This window comes from Salvia splendens, chromosome 2, assembly GCF_004379255.2.
Source record: "Salvia splendens isolate huo1 chromosome 2, SspV2, whole genome shotgun sequence".
Classification (NCBI taxonomy): Eukaryota; Viridiplantae; Streptophyta; class Magnoliopsida; order Lamiales; family Lamiaceae; genus Salvia; species Salvia splendens.
The window spans coordinates 23,858,013-23,868,440 of record NC_056033.1 but is presented as its reverse complement, the minus strand read 5'-3'; the positions used below and the strand labels follow the sequence as shown (position 1 = coordinate 23,868,440).

General features: G+C 37.4%; 2 long non-coding RNA genes across 2 annotated transcripts; both read right to left on the bottom strand.

Moving 5' to 3' along the window:
- Positions 1–471: 471 nt before the first annotated feature.
- LOC121770842 lies at positions 472–1,672 on the bottom strand. The gene is made up of 2 exons (XR_006043868.1): positions 1,105–1,672; positions 472–1,030 (listed from the first exon to the last, which is right to left on the bottom strand). It is a non-coding gene; the product is annotated as an uncharacterized LOC121770842 (long non-coding RNA).
- A 3,416-nt stretch (positions 1,673–5,088) lies between these two features.
- On the bottom strand, positions 5,089–6,216 carry LOC121770921. The gene is made up of 2 exons (XR_006043883.1): positions 5,648–6,216; positions 5,089–5,573 (listed from the first exon to the last, which is right to left on the bottom strand). It is a non-coding gene; the product is annotated as an uncharacterized LOC121770921 (long non-coding RNA).
- Between the last annotated feature and the right edge of the window lie 4,212 nt (positions 6,217–10,428).

The window sequence follows — 10,428 nt, the reverse complement described above, 5'->3', positions numbered from 1 at the left end:
CCACACTATTCGCCCACGAGACCAGCCGACTAGCAAGGACGGCTCTCGATCCCACCTGTGTACACAACCTGATAGGGTTTGCGACCCTACTCAGACCCGAATTCGTTTATCTTAGCCATATAGCCTAATGGAGCGAACTCACAAACTAGGCATCAAGCACAATCTCAACATAGCCCTATAGCCTAACGGAGCAAGCTCAAACGAACTAGGCATCAGACAACAATCTCAACATTATAACAATCACGGCATGACATAACACTTTAAACCACCCTTATAGCTCCACAATCATACTTTTGAAACGTAAAAGAGTTTAGTAAAGAAAGCCCACCTCGCTTGCTTAGACAACACAATGCACAACTCAAAAGCAACGTTCGTTCCTTATGCTCACGTACGCACAACAACCCCTTGTCAATATCACTGTAACGCCCGACTTTTCCCTTTCCTTTAAGTTGTTTTTAGATTACTGTCGAATTTTTTTTAGCCAACTATCGTTCCGTTTTATTTTGAGAGCCTATGGAATTTTTTTTTTTTTAAGAAGCTGAAATATTAAATAAAGATTCTATAGAGATTATCCTCCTCCGTGATCTGCAAATAAATAACAAATAAATTCTAAGTTGATCCCAAAAAAAAAGATTGATTCGAAAATCACACCTCCTCAGCCCACGTTAGAAAAACCGCTCCTCTCTTCCATGAATCTCTCCCATATCTATCAACCACCTCCTCTCTATAATATTCCCTTCACAAATCAGTTTCCTCATTCTATAAAAAAATCTGAAAAAAATAGAGAGAAACCGAGACTCCAGTTTGATATGTGGTTGTCTATCCAACAAAGGTAATTTCTTCACAATCCCATGAATACGAACCTCCATATTTTAATTCCATGATACCAATTCTTGAAATCACAGTTGAGAAGAAATAGTTCGAGTAAGAGAGCCGAGAGTCCCCAAATTGTTTTCCTGCAACTCTTTGCAACAAAGGTATACACTTCTTCCACCCCATTCCTATTCCATTCTTGTGCATATCATGAAATCTGAAATAAATCTCTAATCGAGTAAATCGAAGCAACCAAATTAAGAACCGGACATAAATAAATCAAGAACGAACCTTTAATTGGGAAACGGGGCTAATCGGGGAGGACCGAGGCCGCCCAGTGGGCCGACGAAGGAAGTAGCGGCAGTGACCGGTCGATTGGTGCAGTGCGACGGCGATCCGCAGCAGGAAAATTGGAAATCTCGTTTTAGATGTGGTGAGAGAGAAGGGTCGGCGAGAGCTTGAGGGCGACGGAGCTTTTATTTCCTATTCATTTTGTCTATATGTTTAAGCTTAACTTGGGAAAGAAATGAGAGAGGATTTGGGGATTCTTGAAAAATCTTGGCGTATTCTGTTTTGAGAAAGGAGGGGGAGAGAATACACGATGAATTGGGAATGGGAGTAATGGATTCCTAAATTGTTTTATTCTTTTAATATTCCTTTTTTTTTTACTTTACAAAGTGGTTTGTGATGAATCATGGTGTACGTGTGTTTAAAGGTGGGAGTATAAAGTTCTTTTATTTCTTTTTGGGTCAACACTTTAATTGTTTTGGGCATGAGTTGTTGTGGGTCACTTTTAATTCTTGGGCCAAATTAATTAAATCCTTGGGCCGATAAATTAGTTGTGGGGAATTATTTAATTAATTTCCGGATAATGTGAAGGTTGAATAATTTATCCCAAGTCCGAAATAAATATATTTTCGAGGAGAAATAATTTCGATGATTTATTTATGCGCTTAAATAATTTTGAGATTTTAATTCGATATCGTGGAGGGAAATACGAGGAGCCAACGGAGGAACTTTAGGCGGCCGCTGAATAATCGAAAACCGAGAAACGAGATAAACGATTTTAATTAGGGTGCATGCATCTTATTTATTTACTTGATTCATTGTGTTAATTTATGTGTTATTTAAATGCTAAAGGTGATTCCTTGCAAGCGAGACGTGATATCAAGGGAAAGAAAATAATTTCGGATTAAGAACTTGAGGTGGGCTTTCTTTTTAAATAAGGGCAATGCCCTAAGTATATTTTTATGCGAAAATGATATTGAATATTTGTCATGCCGTGTTTTGTTTTATTCTATGGAACCTATCTGATGTGGCTTTTGCCATCAATGGATAATCGAATTCGGGTCTGTCTAGGGAGTGAGTCCCTATTCAGGCTAGTGTACACCTATGGAGATCGTGAGCCGTCTTTTGGGTCGGCCGGTCTAGTGACATGGAATGTGGCCACATTCCTTGTCATCAATGGATCAGATATGGTAGACATCTATGGGAAAATGACTGCGCGGTCACGAGTTTTTACGATGGAAATGATTTTAGTGTCTTGGGCGATTTCTAAAGTTAAAACCCCAAGGTCACTCAATGGTGGCATGATAAATACTTTTTATAAAATGTTTTCGGCATAAGTCCACTGAGTGCATCAAGTACTCAGCCCTGCTTTTCTTTTTTTAAAAAAATTGCAGGTTGAGCGTGACGGGCGATGTGGGTGTTGAGCAAGACCGTTGAAGAAATTAAGTGTTTAGAATGTGTCATGTCTTCACACGTGGCATATTCCTTCTCTCAAATGCTTCCGCTAAGTAGTTGTCATTCTTTTGAGTTCTTTTATCGTTGAGATAATATTCCTTTTTTAAGTTGTTGATTGTTGAGATACTCTGATTTTATTCGAGGCTATTCCCATTTGTTTCGAGCTATGGTCGATTTGTGTTGTTTTCCCCTTTCTTCCCCGCTTCTTTAACCCTCCCCTAGTCGCGATCAACCGTGTTTTCTATCCTTAGAAAATGCGGGCGTGACAAAGTGGTATCAGAGCAATTTTTCTTTCCGCTCTGGACCCGAGAGTCTTTTTCAGTCTTAGTCTAGACTTGTTTCGCTAGACTAAAATAATAGTGATAATAATAATAATGGTAATAATAATTATGCATTGAAGGCTCAACATCCCGCTTCGCCACGCTCAATCAAGAAAGAGGTAATTAATTTTATGAAAATTTTTTATGAGAAAGTTTTCAGGAAAGAAGAAGAGAAACTATGGTTAGGAAAAACAAAGTATGTTTTACAATGGGATAAAAGAGCTATGGTTATGAAAACAAAGTATGTTTTCCAATGGGATAGCAGAGCTATGGTTATGAAAATAAAGTATGTTTTACATTGAGATAGATGAGCTTGGCTTATATAAAAAAATATATGTGTGTGTTTTGCGAGAAGATGAAAATCTATGGTGATAGAAAGATGTATGTTATGCAATGGGGTGATTTATCTTTTATGAAAAACTTGATCAATGGAAATACTGTGTTTATGAATTATTCAAAAATTTTTGAGTTTCGAGAAAAATAGTTTTAACTTTTTCGTTTGGAAAATTGAGCTATGGAAGTATGATGATATTTATGTTATGAGGTGCAAAGTATGATGCGTTATTCTATGGAGTGTTTTATACGAATGATGAAAGTTGATGCAAAAGTACGTTTTAGTTTTGAGTCAAAACTTTTACTTTAAAAGTGAGATGATGAAGTATGTTGCGAACATAGGGTGCTTATGTTGTAGGCTAGATTGAATATGCGCGAACCGTAGATTTAAGTTGAAATAATCTATCACTTTCCCGAGTGGCAAAAATGAACGAGAATCTGAAAGTGTGGGGCGAATCCCTAATTTATCAAAAATACGAGGCAAGGAAAATCGAAGAATGAGAAGAGAAGTCATTATTATTATGTATGAAAAGATATGAAAGGGGTGAAGTTGGAATATGAGCAATCGTACTAACTCGTGTGCCTATGAAACAGAATGCCACCGAGACGTGGACGTGGAGATGGACGTGGACGTGGTCCACGAGTAGGGCGCAATGGGGAGGAACGGTCCGAGGAGAGTGTTGGAAATCAACCCCCGCCACCACCACCACCCCCACCTCCACCTCAAGAAAAAGGATACATCAAGACCTTTTTGAAGCAAAACCCCCCACAGTTTGATGGACTTGGAGAGCCACCAAAGGCAGAGGCCTGGATACGCGCCCTCGAGCGTATATTCGATTTTATGGAGTGCACAGATAGGGAACGTCTCGCTTGTGTGACTTTTCAATTAACTGGGCCTGCCGATTTTTGGTGGGATACTAAGCGAAGAACAATGAACCCCGCACGCCGTGAGGCACTGACATGGAATGAATTCAAGGAGGAGGTGTACAACAAGTACATTCCCATGAGCTACAGACGGGCAAAGATAGTTGAGTTCCACACCCTAAAACAAGGAAGCATGACGGTGACGGAGTACGACCGTGCTCTTTGTGAAATGACCCGATATGCGCCCGAGTTGGTAGACACAGATGAGAAAATGGCCGAAAAATTTCGTTCTGGTCTTAGACACGAAATAAGGGTAGCCGTGGCCAGCCGTAGAGGAGTTACATACTCCGAGATTTTGAGTTGCGCTTTAGATGTGGAAGAGGCACTGCCTAAGGATGAGACGTTAGCGAATCCTACACCACCAACACCACAACAACAACATAACTCTCGAGACAAGAGGAAATGGGATGGGGATCAGGGTCCATATGAAAATAAGAGGCAACAACATATCCAGACTGCTCCCAATCAGAGGGGTAATTTCCGACCTAGGATTCCTCCATACACTATATGCTTTAGGAACCACCGTGGAGAGTGTAGACTCAAGTTTGATGGATGCTACAACTGTGGTGGAAATGGTCATTTTTCTAGAGATTGTCCAAGTAAGAATGTTGGAGTCGGTGTAAGGCAAAACGACCAAGGACCACGCCCACAATTTCAAGCAATTCAAGCCGACCCAAGAGGAGACCCAGCTCCACCCCCAAACCAATAGTAACATTGTGGTTGCGAGGAATACGCTTGAGAATTTGAAGATAAGATGGAGAGTACTAGGAAACGCTTAGTTATATTTTTGCAAATTTCGGGACGAAATTTTTGTTAAGATGGATAGATTGTAACGCCCGACTTTTCCCTTTCCTTTAAGTTGTTTTTAGATTACTGTCGAATTTTTTTTTAGCCAACTATCGTTCCGTTTTATTTTGAGAGCCTATGGAATTTTTTTTTTTTTAAGAAGCTGAAATATTAAATAAAGATTCTATAGAGATTATCCTCCTCCGTGATCTGCAAATAAATAACAAATAAATTCTAAGTTGATCCCAAAAAAAAGATTGATTCGAAAATCACACCTCCTCAGCCCACGTTAGAAAAACCGCTCCTCTCTTCCATGAATCTCTCCCATATCTATCAACCACCTCCTCTCTATAATATTCCCTTTTCAAATCAGTTTCCTCATTCTATAAAAAAATCTGAAAAAAATAGAGAGAAACCGAGACTCCAGTTTGATATGTGGTTGTCTATCCAACAAAGGTAATTTCTTCACAATCCCATGAATACGAACCTCCATATTTTAATTCCATGATACCAATTCTTGAAATCACAGTTGAGAAGAAATAGTTCGAGTAAGAGAGCCGAGAGTCCCCAAATTGTTTTCCTGCAACTCTTTGCAACAAAGGTATACACTTCTTCCACCCCATTCCTATTCCATTCTTGTGCATATCATGAAATCTGAAATAAATCTCTAATCGAGTAAATCGAAGCAACCAAATTAAGAACCGGACATAAATAAATCAAGAACGAACCTTTAATTGGGAAACGGGGCTAATCGGGGAGGACCGAGGCCGCCCAGTGGGCCGACGAAGGAAGTAGCGGCAGTGACCGGTCGATTGGTGCAGTGCGACGGCGATCCGCAGCAGGAAAATTGGAAATCTCGTTTTAGATGTGGTGAGAGAGAGAAGGGTCGGCGAGAGCTTGAGGGCGACGGAGCTTTTATTTCCTATTCATTTTGTCTATATGTTTAAGCTTAACTTGGGAAAGAAATGAGAGAGGATTTGGGGATTCTTGAAAAATCTTGGCGTATTCTGTTTTGAGAAAGGAGGGGGAGAGAATACACGATGAATTGGGAATGGGAGTAATGGATTCCTAAATTGTTTTATTCTTTTAATATTCCTTTTTTTTTACTTTACAAAGTGGTTTGTGATGAATCATGGTGTACGTGTGTTTAAAGGTGGGAGTATAAAGTTCTTTTATTTCTTTTTGGGTCAACACTTTAATTGTTTTGGGCATGAGTTGTTGTGGGTCACTTTTAATTCTTGGGCCAAATTAATTAAATCCTTGGGCCGATAAATTAGTTGTGGGGAATTATTTAATTAATTTCCGGATAATGTGAAGGTTGAATAATTTATCCCAAGTCCGAAATAAATATATTTTCGAGGAGAAATAATTTCGATGATTTATTTATGCGCTTAAATAATTTTGAGATTTTAATTCGATATCGTGGAGGGAAATACGAGGAGCCAACGGAGGAACTTTAGGCGGCCGCTGAATAATCGAAAACCGAGAAACGAGATAAACGATTTTAATTAGGGTGCATGCATCTTATTTATTTACTTGATTCATTGTGTTAATTTATGTGTTATTTAAATGCTAAAGGTGATTCCTTGCAAGCGAGACGTGATATCAAGGGAAAGAAAATAATTTCGGATTAAGAACTTGAGGTGGGCTTTCTTTTTAAATAAGGGCAATGCCCTAAGTATATTTTTATGCGAAAATGATATTGAATATTTGTCATGCCGTGTTTTGTTTTATTCTATGGAACCTATCTGATGTGGCTTTTGCCATCAATGGATAATCGAATTCGGGTCTGTCTAGGGAGTGAGTCCCTATTCAGGCTAGTGTACACCTATGGAGATCGTGAGCCGTCTTTTGGGTCGGCCGGTCTAGTGACATGGAATGTGGCCACATTCCTTGTCATCAATGGATCAGATATGGTAGACATCTATGGGAAAATGACTGCGCGGTCACGAGTTTTTACGATGGAAATGATTTTAGTGTCTTGGGCGATTTCTAAAGTTAAAACCCCAAGGTCACTCAATGGTGGCATGATAAATACTTTTTATAAAATGTTTTCGGCATAAGTCCACTGAGTACATCAAGTACTCAGCCCTGCTTTTCTTTTTTTAAAAAAATTGCAGGTTGAGCGTGACGGGCGATGTGGGTGTTGAGCAAGACCGTTGAAGAAATTAAGTGTTTAGAATGTGTCATGTCTTCACACGTGGCATATTCCTTCTCTCAAATGCTTCCGCTAAGTAGTTGTCATTCTTTTGAGTTCTTTTATCGTTGAGATAATATTCCTTTTTTAAGTTGTTGATTGTTGAGATACTCTGATTTTATTCGAGGCTATTCCCATTTGTTTCGAGCTATGGTCGATTTGTGTTGTTTTCCCCTTTCTTCCCCGCTTCTTTAACCCTCCCCTAGTCGCGATCAACCGTGTTTTCTATCCTTAGAAAATGCGGGCGTGACAATCACCACACAATCAGGTTTTCCATTATTACATTTATCATGCATGTCCTATCGTTCCTTTCATCATTTTCTTAGATTGCCCATCCCCAAACGTTCATCAACAAAAACGAAACGAACACTCAAGCATACATCAACGTGTAACACATAGCCACATCATAGGATACGTTTCTTATTCACACATGTATCATTTATTCACTCAAAACCTGACAACAAGTATTATTTTAACATGACAGAAATCTGGCAGAACTGCACAGTCGTTTTGTAAAAATTATTAAAACTCCATCCGACCTCCGTTGGGGCTGAAATAATAATAAAAGAAAGTCAAAATTTTCCGGGGTGCTACAGTGTGTAACGTATTTGGGTAGTGTGTGTCAATGCATGTATTTCGTGTTTTATACTGTCAATGTGTGCCATGTCTGATGTGTATTTGTTCGCATGTGTATATAGTGTAAATTGCGTGTATTTTTTGTTTAGTGTTTTCGCAGTGCATTTTGTGGATATTGTGTCTATTGTATTTATAATGTCTATATATTTTTTGTACTTGTATTTTGTGTATAGTATGTGAAATATATGTTTTGTGCAGTTTAAGTATTTTGTGTATAGTGTGTGCATTTGTATTGTGTGAAGAGTAGGTGTTTTTTGCATATTGTGCGTAAAGTGTGGGTATAGTGTGTAGTATGTTTGTTGTGTATAATATAAAGTAAAGGTCAATTTTTGTCCTAAACATATGGCCGACATACGATTTGGTCCAAAACATTCACTTTTTGAAAAACGAGTCCATAACAAATGAAATTCATGTCGATCCGGTCCTAATTTTTAAAGTATGTGCACATTCACTTTTTATTAATGTTTTGTTGACCGGATTAGTCATTTTTTTGAAGTGTGTGTTTATATTTTGTTGGTATATTATGTGTATAGTGTATAATGTGTGCATAGTGCATATATTATGTTTTGGGATCGTATTGACATTTTTAATGCACTACGTTAATGAGTTAGCAAGTTAGCAATTTAAGAAAAGTTAGCATTATAACGCACCCTTAGTGTATGTAGTCTATTCTTTTTTTATATAATGTATATATTGTGTGTGCATTGTGTGTATTTTGTGTATGTGTATGTATTTTGTTTATAGTGTGTGTAGTGTATTTTGTGTATAGTGTATGTAGCATAGTGTGTCTCTCTTTTTGTCAGGTGTGTGTTTATAAGATGTGCATTATGTATATTCTATATGCGTGTGTAGTGTATTTTGTGTATAGTGTATGTAGCATAGTGTGTCTCTCTTTTTGTCAGGTGTGTGTTTATAAGATGTGCATTATGTATATTCTATATGCGTGTGTATTTTCTGCATAGTGTCTATGTAGCGTAGTGTATGTGTTTGTATTTTGTGTGTGTATTTTATATGTGTGTTTTGCAATGCATATATTTTGCATAGAGTTTGAATGTTTTGTTTAGTGTATGCATTGTGGGTATTGTGTGGATTTTGTGTAGTGTGTCAGTGTTCGTATTATGTGTATTTTTTGTATTGTGTGCAATATATTTTAATTATTGTGTATAATGTTTTGTGTGTAGTGTGTAATTTGTCTTTGAAGTGCATTTATATTGTTTACAGTGTAATGTGTATTTTGTGTATATTGTGCGTTTATATTTTGTGTATAGTGTGTATTATGTGCAATTTTTGTATTGTGTGTTGTGTGTATTTTGTATATAGTGTGTGTATAGCTTATTTTGTACATAGTGCGTGTATAGTGTATTTTGTAAAGACACAAATCAAGTAAGATTTACTTCAAACCCATCAATTTTATGTGGAATTGTGTCGGCTTCGTGTCGGAATATCATGGCGTGTCAAAAATTGTAATCCTAAACATAAGGATGCAAAAAAATACACAACTATATGTTTAATATTCTAAGTATTTTAAGAGTATTGGAATGTCATATCCCTATCTTCTTACATTGATATTTTGATAAAACCAAGAGTTTGATAGCAAACCTACCCATATAACCAAAAACAAGAATTTCTTAATGTTATGTTTTTTCATATTATTCCGCATTATTGATAAATTAACTCTTTAATCATTATTAACCCTAGAAACAATACAATAGTAGTAATTGGTTGGTAAAACTTCTACTGGATGCTACTAATTATGTGTTAATATATACGAGACATTGATTTGAGATTTGCAGTTTGATCTTTCACTTTTGTATTCATCAATCGAGGTTTAGTTTTCTGCTAGTTGAATCGTGAAGAAGATGTGAGGAATTCGTGTTACATTTAATTCTGGGTTGCTTTATGCTTTTTTACCTGCATGCAAATTTCAGCTTTTCAGCACCATGTTGGTTAGTTAGAAATTGTGGTCCCCTGCCACCATTTCATTGTCTAGGCTAATCTAGCAAAGTTTTGTCTCACACCCGAACCTTAGGAGTTTGCAAGTTATCTTATCCATTTTGAAACCCTCGTTTTGCATTTTATTTGGAAAAGTTGAAGAAACACCATACATGTCTACCTTTGAGTCGTCCCTGGCCTTCTTGCCAGTTTAGTTAGGAATCTCGTTTGCATTCGAAGTAATAGAAGTTAAGTCTTCACCTACAAATTGCATTGAAACAACCAACCCTTCCAGAATATCTTCACAAGTGTATTCCATTTCATCCATCTTCGTGGGATCTATCCTTTGTGGTTTGGACAAGTGCCAGCAACAAGAATATGCCTAGGTGCCCTCCTGCATTCATCTGCATGCATCATATCACGAGCGCAAAAAAAAGTAAGGAACACACATAAGAGCATAAGAAATAACACAAACACTTGAACTCCAAAGTTAATCCTATCAAGCTTGAACGCAATTGTTGCATTCTTGCTTGCTCGTATTCTGTTGTTTGATAATTCTGTGTTTGATTTTTCATCGGCCATGTTTTTTTTCTGAATTGGTTTGCTGACTTGATTTTGGTTATTTTGATTGATATTGGTATGGGCGAAGATGATTCTTTTTCTGAGTCTAATTTTATCATACTCGCCATGATAAAAGGATTATAGGTTTCTTGAATGTATTTCATTCAATTTGGTTGAATAATC